The sequence below is a fragment of the Ursus americanus genome, chromosome X (assembly GCF_024610735.1).
Source record: "Ursus americanus isolate L20-20 chromosome X, mUrsAme1.1.p, whole genome shotgun sequence".
In the NCBI taxonomy this organism is placed as follows: domain Eukaryota; kingdom Metazoa; phylum Chordata; class Mammalia; order Carnivora; family Ursidae; genus Ursus; species Ursus americanus.
In genome coordinates this window covers 37,585,900-37,597,955 of record NC_142164.1, presented here as the reverse complement: position 1 = coordinate 37,597,955, position 12,056 = coordinate 37,585,900, and the positions used below count along the sequence as shown (strand labels likewise).

At 37.8% G+C, this 12,056-nt stretch overlaps 1 protein-coding gene across 4 annotated transcripts in view; it reads right to left on the bottom strand.

Annotated features, from left to right (window-relative positions):
- The window catches only part of ACSL4 (acyl-CoA synthetase long chain family member 4), a 74,932-nt gene that overhangs the window by 43,216 nt on the left and 19,660 nt on the right, over positions 1 to 12,056 (bottom strand). For all 4 annotated transcript variants that reach the window (XM_045788939.2, XM_045788942.2, XM_045788940.2 and 1 more), the window contains exon 2: positions 4,570 to 4,620. The gene's annotated coding sequence lies outside the window, so the exon portion shown is untranslated. The remainder of the gene's footprint in view (positions 1 to 4,569; positions 4,621 to 12,056) is intronic.

Below are 12,056 nucleotides of genomic sequence, written 5' to 3'. Positions count from 1 at the left end.
CATTTAATCAGAAAACAATTATAAAAGTTCCAAGAGGGGTGCCTGGGTGGCTCACTCGGTTGAGTGTTGAGTGGCTGCCCTTGGCTCAGGTCATGACCTCAGGGTCCTGGGTTTGAGCCCCGTATGGGGATCTCTGTTCAGCAGGGAGTCTGCTTCTCCCTCTCACTCTCCCCCTGTGCTCTCTGTTGCTCTCCAATAAATAAATGCAATCTTTAAAAAATAATAAAAATAAATAAAATAAATAAAAATTCCAAGAGATGAAACAGATAACATATGTGGCACTTAAAAAGATCATATTTCTTTTTTTTAAGATTTTTTATTTATTTATTTGACAGAGATAGAGACAGCCAGCGAGAGAGGGAACACAAGCAGGGGGAGTGGGAGAGGAAGAAGCAGGCTCATAGTGGAAAAGCCTGATGTGGGGCTCAATCCCATAACGCTGGGATCACGCCCTGAGCCGAAGGCAGATGCTTAACCGCTGTGCCACCCAAGCGCCCCCCAAAAGATCATATTTCTACATAGATGTTGCATCACCAAGACTTTTATAAAGGGGTGGAGTGCTTTTTTAAAAAAAAAAATATTTTCTCCCACACAGTATTAAAAAGTCCCAAATGATTTTAAAACATAGAGGAGAAAGCTCAAATACGATATTAAAAGAATGGCTGTATTTGGTTAATGAAATCAAACCTCACAGGAGCTATATTACATATAATAAACTTCACATTTTAATATCAAAACATTAAAAATGTTACTATTTTAAGAAAATAAAAGGCATTAAGGGTAGCTAGTAGGATCTTTTGCTGTTAGTTTGCAAGACTGAATAATCATGTGAAATATATATTCATCTGCCCTTTTTAAGGCTCACCTGATTCAAACTGACAGACCAACCTAAACAATACGGTATAGCTCGTACAATCAAACCTTGAACCTGATACACAGTAATTATAATAAATACATTTGAAAACGGAGAAAGCAAAACAAAAACAAAAACCTAGGGCGAACATATACATGCCATGTCCCAACACACTGCACCTGTGCCTCGCTAGCTGTTTTGACTACAAGCCTCTCACTACTACAGCTGATCTTTGGGTGCGTCTCTAACAAGATTACCCGAGCCGAGCCTGTCTATTTCATCACCTGGAGAGGTATTAACCCCTGAAGTCGCCATCCTGCCAGCCTCTTCCCAGCTTTTCCCAGCAAAGAAAGCACCAAGGCTGCCATGTTGAAGATGCTCTTTCACTCTGTAGCCAAAGTCCCCTCCCATAATGCTTTAAGAACATCCCCAGCATGCAACAGATTATGTTTTTTCTAGGTCATAGGATCTTATAATTGGGATCCTATCTATATGTGTTGAAATGAGGAGATCTAGGAGCCAATGTTGCTGCCTACACACTTCACATACACTGTGTATAATTATGCATCTATTCCTCATTTTAAGTGATCACAACACACTTCATTTTTAAATAGGAAGCTTTCAAAAGTCAGGAGTTGGTTGTATAGATTTAATCCAAAACTCACATTTAAGGAATTCTGAGGCTAGACCAAGCTAGAAGTGGCACCTACTGACAAAGCATGATGTTACGATCCAACTTGATTAGACATCAGGAGAAAGGGAGGGAAACTAGGTTCTGGGAGGTATGTATTTGGAAAGAAATAAAAAAGGGTTCCGTGTTGTAAAAAGGGAGTAGATAGCACAATGCCAATTTCAATGTCCTAGGCTACTGCTGAAGATCTGTAGCTACTGCTACAGATCCCTGTAGACAGAACCTGCTGTTAAATTAGAGGGCATGTCGCGCCATGGTGTACACTTTAATTTTGTCTGTAAAGTCTTCTATTTCCTAGGTATTTTTTCTCTAGGGGAACACAGTTATGGTTTCAATATAAAACTATCAAAAATAATTCAAAATAACTTTAGAATTAACTTACAGTTACAATAAATGTATTTTGTCCAAGTGAGAGACTGTATCTTTCTCCTGTCAGGTCATCTATTAATAATAAAGTAATATAAACTGCAGGCTGCCAACCATGAGTATAGATCAGAAAAAGAAAATCTGTGACCAGCATAATACTTCCCCTAGTAATAACTTTGTGTAACAGGGAGAATTTTGCAACCATACCATTTTTTGCCACATGACCTACCCTCCACATTTGCTAGAGGAGGAGCCAGTCCAACAGGTTAGTTCTTCGCTAATTGTTTCCCAGTACTTTATACTGTTAAAAATTATGCAACAATGTAGTCTTAAACCATTTGTTACAAAATGGCCAAATAAATCACTACAATTCAGCCACATGGCTGCCATATGAAACCGCATTGGGTTTTTTTGTTTTTGTTTTTTTTTTAAAGCTCACTCTGCTCTTCAGTATTAAATATACCTTTATAAGTGAGACTAATAAAAGAACTCAAAGACTAACAAATCTATTGAAGACTGAAATCCTGTAGCCATTCAGTCAACTCTCAAATATTAGCACTAGTAAAGAGAAGAGCAAAGATATTCCAAAGACTGCAAAGAATTCAAAAAAAAAATTTTTATTCTTAGCATTTCATTATGGCTGTACCTGACATTTTAAAGAATTCTTCACTAAAGGAGGAAGCCATGTGACACTAAATACAAGAAGCCATGGAAAAGTACTCCTAGAGTTAATGTCTCCATACCAGGGATGAGGAATATTTTCCATTCTGTTCTCTTCACGTTCATTTGCTTCCCTGGCCCATGCATGCTTCACTAGGGTGAGTGAGGGAGGGGGATAAGGGAATTAGGTATTTCTGCTCTGAAGTGTGTTTTGGGACAGCCAAGGCCCAGCTATGCCAATTGAAGAGGAGTCTCTGAGGTGTCAAAGACACTCCAAAGTATTTGTAAACTCCTGAACACAACTGGACATATGTTTCTGCCAATGCGTTCAGCAACTCCTACTCTTTGCCTTGGTACTTTTTCTCTTACATATCTAGATGGGCTGTAAGCCAAGTGCTATAAATGTTTGTCTATGTTTGTAGGGTGTGTGTATGAGAGAGAGAGAGAAAGAGAGAGAGAGAGAGAGAAAGGGGCGGGAGAGAGGAGCGGGGAGAGAAGAGGAGGGAGCCGGGGAGGGAGGCAGAGAGAAAAGACTCTCTGTGGATAAATAAGTCAACTATAGAAGCCTGAACACTACTGCCCTCACGGTGGCACCAAAGTCTAGTTCCCCAAGGAAACTCTAACATCCCTGATACCTTACCTCTTTTATCAATCATGGGGTAGCGTGCTAAGTAGCTGAATTCAGAGATGGCTAATTCGGGCCTGCTGATGAAAATCTCTGGCCATGTTTAAGATTTTTCTAATGCAGGCTGAGCAGTAGACTTTAGCTCTGAGCTACCCAAAAACATTAAGTCTTGAATTTCTTTACACTTGGAATTCAAAGATCATTATTGGCACCTAAGAACTACTGGATCTTCTGCTTCAAGTTTATAACCTGTTAAAATTAAAGCGATTCTCAGAAGACCAGAAAGACAAGAGAGGCAGCATAGCACACAGGGTTTTGGTCCTGGTTCAGCAACTTGCTGAACTGTAAGACCTAGAACAAATTAAATAACCTCTTGTCTGTTTCCTCATCTGTAAAATGAGAAAATTGGATTCTTATTTTAAGATAGCACAGGCCCATAAAAATTTTGAAAGCAAAGAAGGGTGGTAAGAGGAATGGCACAGCTGCCTTGCAGGGGGGGGGCAGGTAGGGATATTGTAAAAAACCAAAAACCCTACCATTTGCTGTCACCATCATTTCATAAAATACAGAATGCATTTAATGCCTCCAAATTAGATGGACAGATCTTATAATAACAAGCAATCATTTAAATGGGAAAAGTTTAACCTTAAAAAACTCATGGTCTGTCGTCATTACTTCCCTCACTTCACCCTGGACCACTAAAAACTCCTCACTGACCAGCATTGTCTAAAAATCAATGTTTGGGAAACACTGGACTAGGTAATTCTCAAGATCCAAGACTCAAACACTCGGATTCTAATTTTAAGTACGCCGTCGTGTTTCTTTTATTCCACACTGTGGTCTAGAGTAGATGCTTCAGTGATACTTAAAATTCTGCAAACCATAAATGTATTTAAATCAGTTTTGAGAACCAGTAACTAGAACGAGCTTCAGTTTATTAGGGAGAGTATACACTACTACAGACATCATGTCATCAAAAATAACAAACCTCCTTATAGATTAGGAAATTGAGGCAAAGGGAAGCAAAACCGCTTGCCAAAGACTCGCAGCTGGTAATCCTCAACAGTTGGAACAGGAACTCCAATGTGTGACTCCATTTTTCGGTAACCGCTCAAGGAGAAAACATTTACTTAGACTTCAGTGATCACTTCCCCTTTTAGAAATGAATGGTGATGGTTTAAATTTTAGAAGCTGTACAGGGTAAAAAGTTTTCCCATTTTACTTTTCCAAATATTGTTCTTTTAACACAAACATGGAGACTGGCAGGGTTTTTCCACTACAGGAAGAGTCAAGATGCCTGTTAGTATGGTTAAAACTTAATTTCCTCCAAAAGCTGATAAAATTACACATTTAGAATTTTCAAAGAATACTTACAGATTTCCTTTTTCTCTTAAGAAGAACACGTATATCTTTTGTGATTTCAATCTGCAATAAAAGACAACATTTATGGGTACACTGACATAAGAAAGAACCCCTTTTAAAAACACTCTGGTGCTGTTTCACATTACCTGTGCACCTTAGTTCACGATGAGCCAGGTATCAAAGGGGAAACAAGGAATGACTAGAGATGATCGTCTGGCTAGAAGTAATGCTATTAGGATCGCAGAAAAGTAACTGAGCCTGACCAAGAAAGAGTCAAAACTCTGTGGGAAAACGGCAAGATGAAAAAATGGGCAGAGGAACTAAACAGACATTTCTCTGAAGAGGAGGACATCCACATGGCCAACAGGCACATGAAAAGGTACTCGACATCACTCATCGCCAGGGAAATGCAAATCAAAACCACAATGAGCTATCACCTCACACCTGTCAGGATGGCTATCATCAAAAAGACCAGAGATAACAAGCTTTGGCGAGTTTGTGCAGAAAAGAGAAGTTCTGTGCGGTGTTGATGGGAATGTAAATTGGTGCAGTCAGAAAACAGTACGGAGGTTGCATAAAAAAATTCAAGGGGCGCCTGGGTGGCACAGCGGTTAAGCGTCTGCCTTCGGCTCAGGGCGTGATCCCGGCGTTGTGGGATCGAGCCCCACATCAGACTCCTCTGCTGGAAGCCTGCTTCTTCCTCTCCCACTCCCGCTGCTTGTGTTCCCTCTCTCGCTGGCTGTCTCTATCTCTGTCAAATAAATAAATAAAATCTTTAAAAAAAAATTCAAAATACAATGATCACATGATCCAGCAATCCCACTTCTGGATATACAGCCAAGAGAAACGAAAACAGGATATCAAAAAGAGATTGGCGCTCCCATGCTTACTGCAGCATTATTCACAATAGTCAAGATATGGAAACAACCGAAGTGTCCACCAATGGATGAATAGATAAAGCAAATGTGGTATGTACATACAAGGGAATATATTCAGCCATGAGAAAGAAGGAAGGACCGCCATTTGCAACAACATGGATGGACCCTGAGGATATGCTTTGTGAGATGAGCCAGGCAGAGAAAGAAAAATGTGGTATGATGTCACTCATTTGTAGAATCTAAAAAAGCCAAACTCACAGAAACAGAGTCGAATGGTGGTTACCAGGGGCTGGATGGGGGACCCAGGGAGACGTTGTTAAAGGGTACAAACTTGCAACTAGAAGATGAGTAAGTTCTGGAAATCTAATACACAGCACAGTGATCACAGTCAACAATACTGTGTCATATACTTCAAAACTGCTAAGAAACTAGATCTTAAATGTTCTCACCACAAAAAAAGAAACGATAATTATGTGATGCAACAGAGGTGTCAGCTAAAGCTACAGTGGTAATCGTAACGATATATAAATGTATCAAATCAACATGTTGTGCACTTCGCACAATATTACATGTCAATTATATCTCAATAAAAAATTTTAAAGTAAAATAAAAAGAAAATGGCAAGAAGCAGGAGTCATACTGTTAATAGTTTTATTTGTACCTCTTATCCCCACCCCCCATCAGGACAGGAGCCAAGTTCAGGGATAAAGTCTGACCACAGGAAACTAGTCAATCTACCCAGATATCCCCACCCCCAAGGGCCTGCAGGCGCCTAGCAATTTTCCCATCAAAACCCAAAATGAACAATTTTCTTTAAACAGTGCAAGATTCTTTCCAAATCAAAATAAATCGCTGTTTTAGGCAAAAACCTAGAGATATTTTCATCTTCCCTGAACGAATATACAGATCAGTCTTATGATGTTCTTGAAGATATATAGGCTATGAAGGTTTATGGTCAGTTCACAGCTGAGGATCAACCTATTTTGTACAGTGCGGGAGAAAACAACTTATCATCTGAATACTCAGAATAGCAAAATAAGGCCCTTCTGTAATTTGACATTGCTTACTTACATTTCAACACCGCGGGGCGTCCTGGGCACAATTATGAATTTGAAGAAGAAATGAAGTCTTATCTCCATGCGATAATACTCAGTGCTACTTGCATGGGACTATGAGAAAAACCCTCCAAACACTTTTTTTAAAAAAATCCAGACACTCCAATGGAAGTCGCAAACATCCATATGACTAATGACCACACGAACTACTTGGTATGAACTCAGTTCATTTTCTCTTTTGCTACCATCAGAACAATGAAGGAAAGAATGATTTATACCCAGACCTATCCCTAACAGAGCATGCCTTTTGTTTTGTTTCATAGAACTACTTTTCCACTCCAAGTGGATATCCATAATCTACTTTTGGGGAGAGCGTGCTGGGGACAGTATCAGTACACGAGTGCACACAGATGGTTAAGACTACTTATAAACAGAAGGCATGCTACTTACCATTTTCTTATTTTTCTCCCCCAGGGCTAACATTTGATATTAACATAAGCAGAGTAAATCTCTGCATATACATATTCAAGTAAAGTCTAAAGAGCTCAAAAGGAGAATGTTGGGGAAGAAAAACTTCATATTTCTAAAAACAAACGGATAGATTTCCCCCCCAGAGTAACTCAGGTAACTGATAAAAGACAAAGACCAGCTTTCTACAAAATCATTTAAAGGCCTATGGGTGGCAGGGGAGAAATACAAAACTCTCCACTAGCTTGCTTAATTTGGAAAATAATTTCATCAGTAAGCATCTGTAAAGGAGAGTTTAAATCAAAAGTGTCAGAGAATTCTCTCAGCTGGGATGAGAGCCCCAGCTTCAACCTTCTACTCATCTCCAGTCTCACAGCCCTCCATCAATCAGGCAAGACAAAGCAACTCTCAGTGGTTCTTAAATATAACAGACATGATTTTTTTTTAGCGCCTGTATCTTTAATGGACATTTTTTTTCATCGTTTAAAAAACAAAACAAAAAGCAACTGCTGCCCAGCACATAGAAGGGAACTAAATCACATTTCCTAACCTAATTTTTTCTACACAATGGAAAAACTGACCCTGAACTTAACCTCTCCCCTAGCCTCCCCTCTACACAATAGCACCGTGCTCTTGAAGTCATTCTATTAAAATAAATAGAAGAAATAATTTCATATAAAAGAACTAAGCAGATGATCACTGCACAGCTTCCATTTACAAACGACTGGGCCTAGGGATGATCTGGCTGAAATCAGAATGCAAATTTGGGACACACTTTTCACTTCCACGTGTATATGCAAGTTTTTGTTAGCACAGGGAAGTTGGAAATCCTTCGCAAGGCAAATTTTTAACAGACTGAAGCATATAATATAGTTTGTTTCTACTTAATGATTACCTGGTGGCAAGAAAAAAAGAGCATATAGCATCTAGAGATTATCATCTTTCAATTAGGAAATGAGGCAGCCCTGAGAAAGCCTTACTCATCGAATACCATGGAGCAAAACAGTGTCCAGGTAGCTAACAGGCGGTGATTAAGGAAAAAGCAACCACAAATACGAGGCAGGGCTGTTCAACTTCAGACAACCCTCATATTTTGAGACAGACTTCAAAACAAACCATTAATGTGTTTAGTTTTTGCCCTCTTGCAAATAAGTTAGTCGGCTAGCCAATATTTTGAAAACACTCTTCTAGAAGTAAAGTCAATACTCAACTTGTGATAACATCTGTTGGAAATGTTTAAAGCATGATCAATCTTCCTCCTGTAATTAATGTCTCAAGGACCAAGTTTAGTACATTTAAAAGAGAATGCTTCAAAAAGAGTGGGAAATATTAACAAAGTCCTGAGCATTTAGTGTGCAAATCTAAAAGTAAATTCTGGTGAGTCCCTTACAGAACAATCTCCTTTTATGTATGTCACGTATTTGCTAATGGATGAAAACTGCCATAACTATAACACTGTTCAAAGGCTAGAAATGTTGAGATCAAGAAACAACACAGGTACAAAACAGCATGTATGACTCCATTTTATATACAAATACTTGTGTGGGTACATATTCATAGAAAAATTAGCAAGATATGCACCAAATATTAATGCTAGCTATTGCTGTATGGTAGGATTAAAGGTGAATTTTATGTTTTAAAATTTTTTTGTTTTAATGTTTTATATACTTTGAAATTCTTTGTGCTGATTTTAATAGCTTCCAAAATTTTCATAAATATTGTTTATTTTTTAAATGATTTTTAAAAAGTCATAAAGAAGAAGAAAATGACATTTAAAAGAGGCCTACATGACTATCATAAGCCAATCAAACTACTAGAGGGTACTGCTCAGAAGCTAAGCTATAGTAGAATCTTTTCTTTTCCCCTTAAGAATATACAAAGTATGAGTGGCTCAAGAGCCTTAAATGTTTCACAGGCTTGTAGGTCACTTGACTCATAAACATTAAAATGTATTAAACAAATATAACCTAAATAATAAAACTACTGAAAATGTATCATGTAATAGCGTAAAAAGTGTGGAGATGATTCCAGGCTGTCATAGACTAGAATGCTGACTCATGGAAAAGTTAGGTAACCTAAAACGGAATGTGTTTTAAAAATATTCATGATATCTCAATAAAGTGTTTTAAAAAAACCACAAACATTATAAAATATAAAATACAAAGTGAAAGTATCCTTTTTATTCAAACCTCCAGAAATAACAGCTTTTAATAGTACAGTGGATACCCTTGGGGATGTTTTCGTAAGCATAGTCTAATACACACGTGCGCACGCGCACACACACACACACACAGTTTTTAAGCAAAAAATGAATCATACTACCTATATAGGTTTGCAACTTTCTTTTTTAAAAATATGACTCTCTTACATGTCTTTCCATGCCAGAATACATAGATCTACCCAATACTCTTAAACAGGGGCGCCTGGGTGGCTCAGTGGATTAGGCAGTTAAGCATCTGCCTTCGGCTCAGGTCATGATCCAGGGGTCCTGGGACTGAGCCTGGCATTGGGTCTCTGCTCAGTGGGGAGTCAGTTTCTCCTCCTCCCCTCCCCTCCACCCCTCCTCTCTCCTGGTGTTCACTCTCTGGCTCTCTCTCTCAAATGAATAAATATTTTTTTAAAATACCCTTAAACAGTTATATGGTATTCCAGCGACAAATATCCTTAACAATATATTTATGCCAGTGTGTCTATAGGATATATTTCTAGTAGAATTGCTGAGTCAAAAGGGTATGTGACCATTTTAGGTTTTAGTCTATTAAAATTGCCCTCCAGGTCTAGAAGCCGAGATACTCAGTAGCAGTGATCACATGCAGCACCCAGACCTTGGGTTTCCAATTACCATTCTCCAGTAAAAGGAACCAGGGCCCTTTAGAGAAGTAGTTGATTCCAGGGCCAGGGCAGGAAAAATGCCAGTTGAGCCTGGTATCTTCTGGGGCCAGAAAGTAAGGAAATGCTTTAAAAAAAAAAATGGGAATACGCCAAAGGGACATAGGGGCCAACACAAAAGAGCTCCCAATGGTCAAAGCTGGAACTATTTGAACAACAATGTAAACAACGGTATTCGATTATATCCAAAAGAATAAAATAAATATCCATGAGTTCATACTAATATAAATAAATGATGGACCAAATAAATAAGTACAGGAGGGAGAAGGGACAAAACTTCCTTATATAAAAATTCTAATTAATATATGTGGAAGGAATCAAGGAAATAGAAAATCTCCATTAGAACACTACAGTAAGGGCGCCTGGGTGGCTCAGTCAGTTAAGAGTCTGCCTTCAACTCAGGTCATCATTCCAGGGTCCTGGGGAGTCTGCTTGAAGATTATCTCACTTCCTCTCCCTCCTCCCCACCCCATGCACTTGTGTATGCTCTCTCTCAAATAAACACATCTTTAAAAAAAAATATACCCATATCTCCACATCCCCTTCAACACTGAATTGAATTCTGTACAACAGGTACCAAGAACACTTTTTTGATATGTTTCAATGAATATATTAAAATGTTTCACTATATCTAAATTTCTTACATGAATGACTATGAATCCAGTCCTTTGCCCATTTTTTCACTTGATTATTCATATTTTCTTGATGATTCATAAGAGCCCTTTGTATATTAAGGAAAAAAATGCTCTGACATATTACAAACACTGTTCCCAGTATAGCTTTTCTCTTATTTTGGGTATTTTGGGCCAAATATTGTTTTTTATGTTTTAAGTAATAACATGTATCAGTAGTCTCCTTTGTGGCTTCTGGGTCATTTTCCCTCCTCAAGATTATACAATTTTTTTCCTTATATTTCCTAAAAGTGTGATTATCAAGTCAAACATAGACTGGGGGATGGTGGGAAAGGAAACTCTTGATATATACCTATAAAACAGGGCTGTGCCTGTTTATACTCCCATTAGCAGCATTAAATATTTTGCTATAAAATAAATTTTTAATAGGAAAATATCTACCTTACTTACATTCCACCCAAAAGAACCCACTTACCACCTTGAAAAAAAAAAAACTACGTCACACTGAGATTCTCTGAAATTCTCCTGTGTCAAAGACTATTCATTCCCTTCTTTCTATCCAGAATTCTGCTCAAAAGCCACATTTTCTGGGATATCTTCACTGATACCTTGAGCTAACATTTCTTGTCTTCTTTTCAACTTTTATAGCTCTTCCCTAACAGCTTGAAACTTGAATTACATTACCCAAATGGGTATCATCTCTTTGCCTTCCACTCAGGTGATAAGAAGGATTTTGAATGGAGGGAATTTCAGAAGTTAATTGTATTATTTATGAATTTATCTTAATCACTTATCTAAACAGTAAGTTCATTCAGGAAAAGGCGTGTGTCGTATTATCTCTGTATCCCACTTTGGCTTGGAAATAGTGTCAAATATTTGTTGGAATGGATAAGAGAAATAATCTAACATTTGTCAGAAAATAGAGCTGGTTGAAGTCATTATTTTTTCCTTCACAATTAATATCAGCCTTCGCTTTATCTGTGACTGTTTTTTTATTTATTGTTAAATTGAACTATAGTTGACAAAGTGTTATAGGAGTTTCAGGTGTGCAACACACTAGTTTGACAATTCTATACTATTTTTAAGATAGAATTTCTGTATACATTATCATCTTCAGCAAATATTTGGGGGAAATACTTATAACGAAAACTACCATTATATTTTAGAATGATGATAATCAATGTTAGCCAAACAGAAAGTCCTTTGTTCTACTCATAACTCAAAATCTATTCTTGTCAGTAGTGCATATCCATGACAACACTGGATATTTCTTCGCATAGTTAAATCTGCAGTATTCTGGGGTACTTTCTTTGTTTTGCTTTCTCAGTTTTGAAGCAATGCTTACGTATGCTATGCTACACCCACTGTCTTTACCCAAGCTTGAAGATGGAGTCAGTTTCAATGCCAAGAGAAATACTCCCAACTCTAGAATTATGTTACCACCCATTTTGTTATATAAACTCTTCCCCTATAATTAGTATCTTTACACACACATACACACACACATACACACAGTTTTACCATTAGTATGGTAAATTACATATGTATACATATTATACACACACATATATATATGC